The sequence below is a fragment of the Lycium barbarum genome, chromosome 4 (assembly GCF_019175385.1).
Source record: "Lycium barbarum isolate Lr01 chromosome 4, ASM1917538v2, whole genome shotgun sequence".
In the NCBI taxonomy this organism is placed as follows: domain Eukaryota; kingdom Viridiplantae; phylum Streptophyta; class Magnoliopsida; order Solanales; family Solanaceae; genus Lycium; species Lycium barbarum.
Window position 1 is genome coordinate 105017202 of NC_083340.1, and position 15374 is coordinate 105032575.

The following is a 15374-nucleotide window of genomic DNA, read 5'->3' on the forward strand; positions in this document are numbered from 1 at the left end:
TTGATCATAAATTTATCTTGAGTTCTTGTGGATGAAGATTGGAGAGGTTTCTAGAGAATTCTTGAAGTGTGGAGAGAAAGAATGAAATGAATTAAATGAGATTGGGTCCTTATATCAACTTTTAAAATCTGTCCCGACACCATTCTACGGACCAACATACGGTCCGTATCTTTTATACTGGCCGTATGTCTGGCCGTAGATTTGGTCCAGTGAAAGATCCATTCTGGGCAGAACATACGGCCAGACATACGACCAGTATGTTTTATACGGCCGGTATGTTGGACCGTATGTTGCCCAACTTTCCGGAATTCATTCTCGTCGACTCGTTTGATCTCCAATCCTTATTGAACCTTCTTAACACTTGTTTAACACCTCATTCACAATTTAAGGGACATTATAACTCTTCTCCAAAACATCATTAAGACATCATTAACTCGGTACTCGTAAATCTTTCTCAATACACAACGTATACCTTGCCTTTCTCGGCAAACTTTCTTCTATTACTTCGACTGTCTTTGAAATCTCAATTTGGGTCATCAAATGCTATTTCTTACTTATTGAAACATCGTATACTTCGTGCCCTTCGTTAGTATACTCACTGTACATCAACAGAAAAATTTTCGATGTGTAATATTCTTCCCTCCTTTTGGAACATTCGTCCTCGAATGTTAAGCACTCGGGAATTCTACGAAAATTTCGCCAGAGTTTCCCTTGTAGTATGGCACTACCATCCTGTCACAACAGCCCATAATAACAATGCCTCACAGGGCCACAACTTAATAACAATACAGTATCGAGGACTTAACTTTCCTTTCTTACCAAATCTCTTCACTCCTTCATTGGCGACACCTTTAAGAATACCCAATCATCAACTTGAAATTCTAAGTCTCGCCGCCGGTTGTCCGCATAAGATTTCTGGCGACTTAGTGTTGTCAACAATCGATCTCGGATCACCTTGACCTTTTCTACTGCTTGTTGAATCAATTTAGGGCCTATTAACTGTACTTCTCCTACTTCGAACCACCCAATTGGGGATCTACACTTCCTTCCATATAAAGCTTCATACGGAGCAATTTGAATACTGGAATGGTAGCTGTTGTTGTATGCAAACTCAATAAGAGGTAAGTGGTCATCCCAACTACTACCAAAATCTAGTAGACATGCCCGTAGCATATCTTCCAAAGTCTGAATAGTGCGTTCGGCTTGCCCATCAGTCTGCGGATGAAATGTCGTGCTCAACTTTACTTGAGTACCCAAACCTTCTTGGAAAGACTTCCAAAACTTAGCTGTAAATTGCGCTCCTCTATCTGTGATAATGGACATCGGAATACCATGGAGTCGCACAGTCTTTTTGAGATACAATTTGCATAATCTTCTGTGGAGTACGTAGTCCTAACTGGAAGAAAATGGGCAGATTTCGTGAGTCTGTCCACGATCACCCATATGGAGTCATAATTACTTCGAGAACGGGGTAATCCCACAATAAAATCCATGTTGATCACTTCCCATTTCCAAGTGGGGATTTCCATTGCTTGCAATAACCCTCCTGGCTTTTGATGCTCGATTTTCACTTGCTGACAGTTTGGACTTTGAGCTACAAATTCTGTTATATCTTTCTTCATGCCATCCCACCAATACATTAACTTGAGATCATGATGCATCTTTGTTGCACCTGGGTGAATAGAATACTAAAAATAATGAGCTTCTTCTAGAATTCGACGACGTAATTCTGCAACATTCGGAACACATAGCCTGCCTCGGTATCTAAAAATTCCATCTATAGAAGTTTCAAATGGAGACTTCTCTTTTTCATGAAATGTGTCTCTATAATGGCTCAACTGAGGGTCTTCATATTGATGCTCTTTCACCTCTATGTTCAAGGATAAAACAGTGGGATTATTAATATCAATTCCTGCACTGCCTGAATCAATTAGACGAACCCCAAGATTAGCTAGTTGGTAGAGCTTATGAATTAATTTTTTCTTCTCCGGAGGAGGTTCACATAGGCTGCCTATGGATTTGCGGCTAAGCGCATCAGCTACTACATTTGCCTTTCCGGGGTGGTACAAAATACTCACATCATAATCTTTCAATAATTCTATCCACTGCCTCTGTCGAAGATTTAACTCCCTCTGCTTGAAAATGTATTGAAGACTCTTGTGATCTGTATAGATATCAACATGCACACCATACAAGTAATGTCTCCACATCTTTAATGCATGAATAACCGCAGCCAATTCGAGATCATGAGTTGGGTAGTTCTTTTCATGTTTCCGCAGCTGTCTCAAAACATAAGCAATGACTTTACCATGCTGCATCAATACACATCCTGACCCAACGCCCGAAGCATCACAATATACAACATAACCATCTGGCCCTTCAGGGAGTGTCAAAACTGGGGCTGAAGTTAACCTATCTTTCAATTCTTGAAAACTACGTTCACAAGCATCATTCTACTGAAATTTTGCTAATTTCTGGGTTAGCTTCGTCAATGGGGATGAAATAGATGAAAACCCTTCCACGAATCTCCTATAGTAGCCTGCCAATCCCAGAAAACTACGGACTTCGGTAGGCGTTGTTGGCCTTGGCCAAGTTTTCACAGCTTCAATTTTTTGGGTATCAACTCGAATGCCATCATCTAAAATAACATGACCCAAAAATGTCACGGAATTCAACCAAAACTCGCACTTTGAAAAGTTTGCATACTATTCTCGAGTTCGAAGGATTCCAAGAACAATACGTAAATGGTCTGCATGTTCTGATTCAGTCCGAGAATATACCAGAATATCATCGATAAACACTATCACGAACAAATCTAAGAGAGGCTTGAATACATTATTCATCAAATTCATGAACACTGCCGGGGCATTAGTTAACCCAAATGACATCACCCGGAATTCATAATGGCCATATCTCGTTCTGAAAGTTGTTTTGGGAATATCTTCTTCTCTAACTCTCACTTGATGATAACCTGACCTTAGGCCTATTTTGGAAAACTACTTGGCACCCTGTAGTTGATCAAACAAATTATCAATTCTCGAAAGAGGATATATATTCTTTATCGTCACCTTATTCAACTTCCTGTAATCAATACACATCCGCAAACAACCATCTTTCTTTCGCACAAATAGAACTGGTGCTCCCCAAGGTGATGAACTAGGCCTAATGAATCCTTTTTCCAGTATATCCTTCAATTGCGCCTTTAGCTCTTTCAATTCTGCAGGAGCCATTCGGTAAGGAGAAATAGAAATAGGCTTAGTATTTGGCAACACATCAATAGGAAGTCAATCTATCTTTCCAGTGGAAGACCTGGAAGTTCATCTGGAAATACATCCGGAAATTCATTCACTACTGGAACGGATTGGAAAGTTGGCGGCTTTGCTTCGGTGTCATGAACTCAAACTAAGTGATAGATGTAACCTTTTGCTATCATCTTCCTTGCCTTAAGGTAGGAAATAAACCTACCTCTCGGAGATGCTGTGTTACCTTTCCATTCAAGCACAGGCTCTCCCAGAAATTGAAATCGAACTACTTTCATTCGACAATCAACATTAGCATAACATGAGGCCAACCAATCCATACCCATAATCACATCGAAATCTACCATTTCCAGCTCAACTAAATCAACTTTAGTCTGGCGGTCACATATCACAATTACATAATTTTTATATACTTGTCTAGCTATCACGGAATCACCAACCGGAGTAGATACCTCGAAAGGTTTAATTGGCTCGGATTTCACCCCAATACGACTAGCAACATACGGAGTAATATAAGATAGTGTAGAACCCGAAGTTATCAATGCATACACATCATGAGAAAATACGGACAATATACCTGTAACTACATCCGGGGAGGACTCAAGATCTCGTCGTCCGGCTAAAGCATAGATACGGGGCTGAGTGGCACCTGAAGTAGGTGCTCCCCCTCTGCCTTTACCTCGACCTGCTGGAATCTGGGGAGTCTGCCCTGACGGGCACACAGAAGAAGAATCAGCCGCTGATCCTGTGGGCTGAACCCCAACTATACCACTCATCGTAGGAAAAGCTCGCATCATTTGCCCAACCTGGCCATAGGCAGAGCAAGCATCTGAACCTCGGCGACACTGTCCAGAATGTAATCTACCGCACTGGCTATATCGCGGTACTGGTGGTCTGCTCTGGCTATAATCACCCCCAAACTGGGAACCTGAAGCTCTCGAACTCTGACCTTGTCCTGAACGAATGGAGCGGTCAAATATCCTACCTGCAAATCGTGAAGGTGCACTAGTCGCTGACTGGCCTGAGTGTCTAGGATATGACTGCCTCGATCCCCCTCTAAAATCACTACCTGCACCCATAGATATGGCTCTCTTGTTTTGCCCTCTATCAATATCACGCTCACCCCTTTGTGGATGTTGTTGCCCTTCTAAGTTCTGGGCATGGGACTGAATGCAGGAAATGTCCATCCCATCTTGCAACGAAGTCGTCAGGCAGTCCTTGAACAAATATGGCCCTAAGCCACTCACAAATCTGTGCACTCTATCCCCCATGTCGGCCACCATAGTCGGAGCATATCTAGCCAGTGAATTAAACAGAAGGCTATACTCTCGGGCACTCATATTTCCTTGCTTTAGATTTAAGAACCTGTCCGATCTAGCTCGGTGGACCTCGGGTGGCAAATAGTGGCGGATGAAGGCATCTACAAATTCTTGCCAAACTGGAGGAGGTGAATTCTTTTTTCTTAATGATATCCAATTAATGTACCATAAGACCGCCACATCCCGGAGTCTATAAGATGTTAACTCCACAGACTCAATTTCAGAGGCATGAATAATCTTCAATGTTCTTAATATTTCATCGATAAAACCTTGCGGGTCTTCATCCGGCTTTGACCCGAAAAATTACGGAGGATTCAAACTCATAAAATCACGGGCTCTAGTACTAACTGCCCTATCACTTGGACCCGAACTCTGCCGCTGTGCCTGGGTGGCAACTAACTGCATCAATAGATGAACAACCTCGGTCATTTGTTGACCCGAAGTAGCCGGGGGAGGAACTGGAGGCATAGGAGCTGGAACTGAAGCCCCTTCTTGTTCTTCTATAATAGGCGGAGTAGGAGAAGTGTTAGATGGAGCCTCATTATGTGATTCACCATCTTCTACATTCATTGGCGGCTCCCTTTCTACCCGCCTTTCAATCGTAGTCTTGCCCTTCTGGGCGGCTGTAGCTTTTCTCTATGGCGGCATCTCTAAAATCATAACATACTATTAGGGAGGAGAAAGTCTTATAACACAGCCCTATCGCCCGATCTCATAAGAAGAAGAATGGTCATTTTTCCTAAATGCCCTGTAGCCTCCTATTTGTTAGTGTGGCGCGCAACACACTATAAACAAGACTCTACTAGACACGGCTCGTAGACACTTCCTAGGACTGAACTGCTCTGATACCACTTTTGTCACGACCCAACTAGGGGTTATGACGGGTACTCGGGGCTAACCACCGAGCACCGCTCATACTATTACCCATCGTACTCATCTTGCGTTCATTCATTATTGTCATACTCAAAATCATAGGAAAACCGTTTCCATTTTGAAACATATTTACCTTTATATACATAAGCCCTTTCGGCTATCAAAATAATATATATACAATGAGGAAATCATGAGACCATACTAACCACACATACTGTTACACCTCGAAAAATTTTCCGTTGATGCACAAGTGAATAGACTAGTGAATAGCACGAGTATACGGTATTTCAATAAGTAAGAAACAACATTCGATGACTCTAGATAAGATTTCAAAGATGTTCGAGATAAGGGAAGAAAGTTTCCAAGAGAAGGCAAGGCAAACGATAGGTAACTGAAAGGAATTACGAGTAACGAGGATTTAATGATGTCTTAGATAAAAGTGATAACGTCCCATAGATTTTTATTGAGGTGTTAAACAAGTGTTATGGAGGTTCCATAAGGATTGGAGATCAAACGAGTCGACGAGAACGGACTTCGAAACACTGGGGATTATACGGCCAAACATACTGGCCGTATAAAACATACGGTCCGTATGTTAGACCGTATAATCAGCCCAGAATGACACTTTTCACTGGACCAAACATACGGCCCGTATAAAATGTATGGACCGTATATTGGTCCGTATATCTGGTCGGGATCAGATTGGTTCACTAAATGAGGGATCAAGACTTATTTCATTTCATTTCCATACCACCTCCCTTCTCTCTAAAACATCTCTCTACATTTATCCCACAAGAATTCAAGAGTTATTAGTGATCAAAAACATAAACTAAGTGAATCAAGAATAAGAAAACCCATTAAAGATCATTCAAGTCAAGAAATATCATTGGAGATGAACTAGGGTTTTGTCTCAAGTAAAGTATTTCCACCCAAAGCTTGTTTCTATAACATCTAAGGTAAGATTTATGGTATTTCTACGTTGTTAAGGTATTTGAAAGTCGAAACACTTGGATTGTAGAAGGATATAGAAAAATGGGTCATGAATGTGGAATAGTGCCATTTTGAGTAATAGCTTGAATTGAGTCATGATTCTTGATGTATTGTGATATAAATATGTTATAAATGATGTTAAGAACATGGGATAGGCAATGTATATGCATGAACGTAGTCGTGTGTTATGACCATGGATATGGGTGAATGGAAGCGAAGTGAGAAATATAGATAATGTGGATGAATAAACACTATTGTTATGATATTGTGAATGTATTATTGACGTTTGGGAGTTGATATACGATATGGGGGAATGTCGTATAAATAAAGGAGATGCTGTCCAATTTTCTCTAGCATTCGTCATGTACGCTAGCTATCGATTTCTAATGATAGTATGACTTTAATGAAGGTAGAAACGTGAGCGTTGGAGGAGAACGTGCAAGTGGTAAAATAGTTGAACGGAAAGGTATGTAAGGCTAGCCCTTCTTTCATAAGGCATGGTTCTTTGGCCAATAATCGAAATCTTCTATAAGTCTATGATGTCTTTCAAATGATTCTATCTTCCGGGATATTAAGCTCATGATTCTCGATATGCTACATTTTACTAAGTTCCTCATATGACGAGTAAGCCGATAAAGATAGATGTAATAAACGACGATGATAATGGTAATGACGATAATGATGACGATGATAGTAGTGATAATGCTAAAGATGCCTATGAGCTTATATGCATGTGTGCCTATGTATGGCTATTATGAAACCCCGAGCTTATAGGGTCGGGTAGAATATATATATATATATAGATGTATAAATATATGTATAACGATGTGCGCGCACCACTGCAGTTGGGTACGTATAACACTGAGCCTTGGTAGGGCCAGGTATGTGTAACACTGAGCCTTGGTTGGCCAGGTATGTATGATCACCGAGCCTAAGCATAGTCGGGTACGTGAAACACCGAACCTTTGTGGTCGGGTATGCTATGTAAATGATATGTATATGATATGGATATGTATATAATATGGATATGTATATGATATAGATATGAGTATGAATACGGACATGATACAAATACGAATAAGAATATGTATAAGAATACGATTATGAATATGGAACGTGAATGAGCACGTATACGAATACGGATGTATGTACACAACCTTGTATTAGAAATGAAAGTCCCTATGACAAGCAAGTAAGTGCTTATGACGATGATTCTACTATCTCCCATCTTATGCTATTTCTCATGTTGCTTATTATGCTTCTATATTGATATTGATCATGCTTTACATACTCAGTACATTCTTCGTACTGACGTCCTTTTGTTTGTGGACGCTGCGTCATGCCCGCAGGTGCCCAGGGAGACAGACTTGATTCATAGCTACATTCTCAGGGACTACAGAGCGGAGCACCATTACATTCGGAGCTATAACTTTTGGGTATTGATTCTTTTGTGTACATAATTATGGGCATAGCGGGGTCTTGTCCCGCCTATATGATATGACATACTCTCCTTATAAGCTCGTAGACATGTGTATATAGTTAGATGTGTTTGGCCTTGTTGGCCTATATTTTGGATATCATTTTGTTAGCCTCGTCGGCTTATATACATTGAGATGGACATAGATGCCATTGATGATATAAGGTTATTGTTGCTCGATGGGATTCGTATGACTGATGAATAGAAATGAGTGATGTAATATGTGGCTCACCTTGATGTGAAGGTAAAAGTATGTTAAGAGGTTCCCGGGTGGGCTAGCACCGGATGCCCGTCGCGGCCCTCCGGCTGGGTCGTGACAAAAGTGGTATCAGAGCAGTTCTGTCCTAGGGTGTGTCTACGAGCCGTGTCCAGTAGAGTCTTGGTTATGGGTGTGTTATGCGCCACATTTATAAACAAGAGGCTGCGGGCATTTTAGGAATGATTGACCTTCTTTCTTCATAACATCGTGCGATAGAGCTATGATATAAGAACTTCCTTCTCCTTAACTGTGTATTGTGTATTTCAGAGATGCCTGTAAAGAGAAAGGCAACGACAGCCCAAAAAGGCAAGACAGCGGCAGGAAAGCGGGCTGAAAGAGCACCGCCAACAGTTGTAGAGGAAAGTGAGTCCTAGAATGCGGCTCAATCTCAGTCCTTCCAGTCAGTGCCTATTTCTGAGGAGCGTGAGGGAGCCTCAACCCCAGCTCCAGCACCTCCGGCTCCTCCACCGGACGCTTCAGGTCAAGATGTAAAAGAGGCCATTCATTTGCTTACTCAGTTGGTTACTGCTCAGACTCAGCGGCACAGTACAGGGCAAGGTGATAGGGCTGTTAGTGCAAGGGCCCGTGACTTCATTAGCTTGAATCCTCCGAAATTCTTTGGATCAAAGCCGGATGAGGACCCTCAAAATTTTATTGATGGAATGTTGAGGACGCTTCACTTGATACATGCTTCGGACACCGAATCGGTGGAGTTAGCGTCCTATAGATGGAGGGATGTTGCGGTTCATTGGTACACGGTTTAGATGGCTTCACGGGGAGCCAATGCGCCTCCCCCGATATGGCAAGAGTTTTTTTTATGCTTTTCGCCGACATTATCTACCTCTAGAGGTTCGGCGAGCTAGAGCCGATAAGTTCTTAAATTTGAGGCAAGGAAACATGAGTGCTCTAGAGTATAGTCTCCGCTTCAATTCTTTGGCAGGTATGCTTCGGCCATGGTAGCTGATATGGGTGACCGGGTACACCGATTTGTGAAAGGCCTAGGGCCACATTTGATGGATAGGTGCTTGACTGCGTCCCTTCAGAACAATATGGACATTTCACGCATTCAGGCCCATGCCCAGAATTTAGAAGAAAGTCTACAACAGCAAAGAAGTGAACGTGAGCATGATATGGGACATAGCAAGAGGTCCAGATCTTCGGGTCCGATGAGCGACTTTAGAGGCGGGGGCCGACAACAGTTTCCTAGGCATTTAGGTTATTCTATGACCAGTGCGCCTCCACGGTTTTCAGGCCAGAGATTTGATAGATCCACACATTCCGGGCCGAGTCAGAGCTTTTCAGGGTCTCAGTTCAGAGGTGATTCGGGTCAGGCGAGGCCACCCATACCACGATGTTCCCAGTGTGGGAAGTTACATTGGGGTCAGTGCCGATCGTGTTCAGAGGCTTGCTATTTATGTGGCCGACCGGGCCATATTATGCGTGATTGTCCCTCAATTCATGGTAGGGGCAGGACCCAACCTTCAGGGTCAGTAGCTGGATCTTCATCGTCTGTACGCCCTATGGGGCCAGGTTCACATGCGCCAGTTGGCCATGGTAGAGGCAGAGGGAGAGTCCCCAGTTCTAGCGGTCCTCAGCACCGTATTTATGCTTTCGCTGGATGCCAAGATCTTGAGGCTTCTCCTGATGTGGTCACAAGTTTATTGTCGGTATTCTCTCATGATGTATATGCTTTGATTGATCCAGGCTCCACGTTGTCATATGTCACTCCATATATTGCGGGTCGATTTAGAGTCGAACCGGAGTCGAACCGGAGTCGATCAAACCTTTTGAGGTGTCTACACCCTTTGTTGACACCCAATTTTGGCCCTCCTTTTTTAATTAATTTCACTATGCTTCTCAGTCAAAAAAATTCCCCAAAAATGAGTGGAATATTTTCACTAGCTACTACACTATTTTTAAGATATTATTTCTCCAAAATTAAGAAAGGTTTCTATCGTTTCTCAAAAATCACCAAACATCATATTTTTATAATAAGAAATTAGTAAACATCATTCTTTACAATTAAATCACTCAAAAATAGCGTTGGTGTTCCTGTATGACATTTTTCCTTTAATCCTATTTATTACTATACTAATCATCTTCTTACTCTATTTTTAAAACTTAATACGTATATTAAATTACTTGTATTGCAATTTATATAGGTATACATCTTGTGGGAAATATTTAGGACAAGGAAGCATATTTTAATTAATTGATTAGAGTAAAAAGGGGGTTAGAAATTAACTCATCTACATAATATAGGGCCAATTCCCTTCTCCTCCAAATTAAATTAGCAACCCAACACCTCTAGCCCAATTCCCCACCAACCCAAAAACGTCTAGCCCAATTCCACTACAGACCCGAACCGCCCCAGCCCAAAACCCCCCACTGACCCGACCCGACCCAACACCTAAACTAAGTCCCTAATCGGTCTTTCATCTCTAACCAAACATCCCTAACCAAACGCTCCTCTCATCTCTTTCTCTTCCACCTCGCCGCCACCCCTTCCACCCCATCACGTCCGTCACCTCACCACCACCACGCCCATCAGACCACGGAACCAAACACCCCACTCTCTCGTTAACCCAAAAAACATCGAAACCCGTTGGTTTGAAGCTTTCACCGCCTCCACTGCTACCACGTCTCTTCGCTTTGATTGACGTGGTGGCAGAGCCGAAAGGAGCCGATATAGGTCGTTTCAACCGCAGAAGAGGAGTGCAATGAACCGCTAGTTTCAAGCTCGGACTCTCCTTCGATTCAGTGGATAATGGAGGAATCTACCATGTACTACACCCCAACGACCTTTTCCCTTCCCAATCAGTCTGAAAAGGTGAGATTTTTCACCCCTTTCACCATCTCATCTGTTGAATCCGTCATTTTTCTTCATCATTTCTTTTTTCGAAATTTCAGATTTTCCCCCCTTTAATTCGATTTTTAAAGGCAAAAGTCTCTTAAGGAAGCTGTTGAAACCCCCTCAGCATTTTCCTATAAATACGGCTTTCCTGGGCTGTTTTAGATAAGTTTTTAAAGTGTAGAAAATCCCCTTTACGTTGATAGGTTCAAGTGTTAAAAATCGCCTCTTGAACAAACACCTCCACAGCTGAAAACTAAGTTGAATTTTCAGAAAGTATTATTCCTAATTCTAAGTTTTTTTTAGTTGGCGAAATCCCCTCTTTTGGTTCTCGGCTGAGCAAGGATTACTCGGAGCGGATTCGAAGATTCAACGACGACAATAGCTTCAGTTCGCTGTCACAAAGAAGGTCATCACATTCGTCCTATCTTCGTCTTTAATTTAGTAGAAGTAGAAATGTAGTCGTTCAGGTATTTCTTGTCGTTTATTTGGTTTAGTTGGCTGCTGGAATATGTGTTCTCCTCGTTTGTTGTAAATTAACGTGAAACGACTAATTTCGTCGAACATGTGTTTAACTCCTGTCGCCCCGTCGCTGCCGTCAAAAGATAATACTTGAACCCCATTTTATTCCTATCATTCATTTTCGCATTAGCACATAAGTGTTTATTTTGGTTTGTCTTGAGAAGATTTATTTTAAAATATGTAGCCTAATGTTGGCAGAAAAGTGGTTGCTGCACTTAAACTAAGAAGGATTGCCACTGCTATTTGTTGATGTATTGGCATGAGTCTACTATAATTGGGGCAAAGTTGCCACTGCCTTTGAGATGCCACATTTGAGACTTCTAGATGATGTTTCATCATAGGCTGTTTGCTCCAAGGACAACTTGAGTTCCCAGGAGCTTTACTGTTGCACTTTGGCGATAACCTTGCTGTTTTTCCTACTTGCTATTTATTGATGTTGTTTTGCTGCTACATCTTGGTGCAAGGGTTGCTGTGCCTTAGGCATATTTTACTGCATATTTTTTTTTTAGTTAAACTAGTACTGCTACTTGGTTGCTGGTTGCCCCCTTACCTTTGTGGCTACTACTGCTGCTATATTGTCTTCATGGATGTTGTGCCCCCTCTCCTCTCAAGAACAAATACCACACTTGATAGGAAATGGTTGCTCCCATATTTATTATGACCTATTGTTGCTGTTTTCTCTGTTGTTTGCTGCTGCCCTGCAAAATTAGATTGTTACTTATTGTTGCCATGCTTTTAAATTGAACCCTTGACATGTTCAAAAAAAAAAAAGTCCATCTGGGCTGTTGTTTTTTTCTGAGAAAAAAGGAGAGACTAACACCACATTTGAGCTGTAGTCTATTTTTACTAAACAAATGCCATACTTGATACGAAATATGTATTGATTTGAATATGATACTACGCTTGGACTAATGCCTTGGGTTTATAAGTCTGGCTAATTGATGTTTTTCTTAGTCTTAACTTTCGCAAATATGGAGTATGATTGGTACTTATATAGACTAAGTCATTATTCGAGAGAAAAAGTTATTATTTTTAAGGAAAAGTTACTGTTTTGATATAAAAGAAAGCTACTGTTTTTTTTTTAACTAAAACAGCTACTGTTTTTTGGGTTAAAAAGTTGCTGTTTTAATATAAAAGAAAGCTACTTTTTTTTTTCAACTAAAACAGCTACTGTTTTTTTTTTTTGGGTTAAAAAGCTACTGTTTTGGTTGGGGAAAATTACTGGTTTAAGTAATAATAATAAAAAAAAAGAGAGTCTCAGGCTAGTAGTCTGGCAGTGAGTACGAATCAAAAAAAAAAGAGTTCAATATCCGAAAGCTAATTGATCTATGGTTAGAGATAAGTAGATAGCTGTTGGTGTAGCCTTCACTCTGTTTGTTGGTGCTGTGTTGTGATGACTGAATTCTTTAGTGTGCAGCATCCTACGCCTCATAATCTCTAGCTTCCATTGAATATAACCAAGGGAATAAAGTTTCTTCCTGTCTTTTGATGCAGAAATTGCTTTGTTAAAAGTAAAAGAAGTGAATATCATGTTCAGTCCTGTTAAAGAAAGCTAAAAATGGTCTGAATAATTAAAACCTTGTGTGACTATATCTCTCAACTTTAAAAATGCATACAAATTCTGCTTTGTGTCTTATTTGTTCTCTCCTTTTAGATAGCTGCTGGTATGTTGATAAAAAGGAAAATGAGGCAGATCACCAGTTTAGTTTAAGTTAAAAATGAATAGATCACATGTGTGCTTGTATGCTTCCCCCTTTTCTGCATCAGTTTGATCTTTCTTCTTTGATTTGGAACTGGCTTAGATATCAGTAATCAGCCATGTGATTAGTTTATTGTTATTATTGCCAACTTGTTGCCACTTGAAGGCTGCCTACTGCTGCAAACTTTGGCCCAAAATATTGTGGTATTTTGAGATTGAAACATGTTGCATTCTTGAGGCAAATTTGGGGCTTAGAGACTGCTGTACCTTGGCCACTAAATTACTCATTCTGAATATGGCTCGTTGGTGCATTTGGGTTGAAATATTGCTGCCCTTTCTTAAGGCAATTTACCGGCTACGTTTGCTAAAGTTTGAAGTGCCACTTGCTGCTATACTATAATGAGTATCTACTGCACTTCAAAGCAGAATGTTGCTGTACTCTGAGGCCAATAGTTGCTGCATTCTGAGCAGAATTGCTGCAGTGATTCAAGGCAAACAGATGCTGCATCTTGAGCCAATGCGTTTCTGCACTTCTGGGAAAATAGCTACTGCTATGTGTTTTTTTTAATGAGCAGCTGCATTTTAGAAATATTGTTGCTGCCTTGTTTTAAAATATAATGAGTAAATGCTACATTGAAAGAACAGATTTCTATACTTGGTAAAAAATACCACAATTCAAACAAAACACTACAGTTAGGCCGATGAAAAGTTGTTTAACTTGAGGCCTCACTTTTAAAAGAACGGATTTCCATACTTGATTGAAAGTTTACTGATTTGAACACTTAAAACTTGCATAAAAAGGGAGTGGGGCTGCTATACTCAAGTTCGGGTGCAATTAATATGCTAAATTATTTTTTCCTTATTTGAACCTAGAGAAAATATGCTAAGTATCTTTGTTTGGGAATAGTCCAATATGATGTTTTGAAGGCTGAGTAAGCTTTAGTTTAATCAAAAGTTCTTGTTGTACATTTAGCTTGAAGCGTTTGGTTGTTTGAGTAGCAATTGGGACTACAATGATCTTCTTTTAAACTGATCGTGGTGTTGCGTTTTTTGAGAATATGACACGAGAAAAGCCTTGTCTTACATTTGATTATTTTGTCTAGCTTTTATTAATTAAAGTTATATAGACTTCTTTTTCCTTGTTGAGAATTGTTTCTAATCTTTCTTTTTTCTTTTCTTTTTCATGAGGAACCTTGGGAGCATTTGGAGTTATGGCAACTCCGGATTCTGCCCATATCTTCAGAGAACAGCCAGTTGCAAAATTTAATTGCTCGTGTCTAGCGTCCCCATCTTCCCTCCTCTCTTTAAATTTCGTGTCTTCGTGTTATCATGTATATACATGTTTATATTCTTGACTAACATTTTTTTTTGGATTGTATTTTTTGTAGCATATTTATTTCTTGTTTGTGTATGAACCTGCGAAAAAAAAAATGGTTAAGTATAACAATAAGTTTAGTTGCTTACCCCCCATCCCCTTTGGTATAATTTTCGATTTAAGTATATTCGAGATAACGCTTATGAACGTTCTTCAGTTCCTTTTTGTTAACTTTTCCTAAGTTACAGCCAGTTATTTTACGGCGGAATAGACATACTTTTTTTTTTTATAAACGTGGTTAACCAAACCTTTTCTTTTCGAAAGATTGCGGAAGAAATAAGAGTTCCAAATATAGATTTCTGCAAAGTGCTAAGATGTGAATTTTGGAAGTGTAAAACGCAAGTTTCAAAGGGATGAAATGTAGATTTTTTATGGGTAAAAGCAGTGGTTGCAAACTGATCATTTTTAGAATTACATTCTTTTGATACTAACATGTGAGCAGGTATAATTTTTTCAAGTTTATACAATACTTTTATTAGGGTCCCCGTATAGTGATCCAAGTTATTTTATGAGAGCTCCAAGGTACATTACTTTATTTTTCCATACATATATATCTACTCTATTTTATTTTTTATTAACTCTTTAATCATCTTTACACCGCGTTTATACATATTACTCTCATATTACAAATGACTATTTTTGAAACATTATATACCACCTTACGTAGGAAATAAATATCCTATATGTACATTATTTTCTCAAAAAATATACATACTAATCCTCCCATTTTTATACTATTTTATGCAAAA

At 40.1% G+C, this 15374-nt stretch overlaps 1 long non-coding RNA gene across 1 annotated transcript; it reads left to right on the forward strand.

The window, feature by feature from the left end:
• The first annotated feature begins 10560 nt into the window (after nt 1-10560).
• On the forward strand, nt 10561-14703 carry LOC132636178 (uncharacterized). The gene is made up of 2 exons (XR_009581069.1): nt 10561-11008; nt 11336-14703. It is a non-coding gene; the product is annotated as an uncharacterized LOC132636178 (long non-coding RNA).
• Nucleotides 14704-15374: the final 671 nt, after the last annotated feature.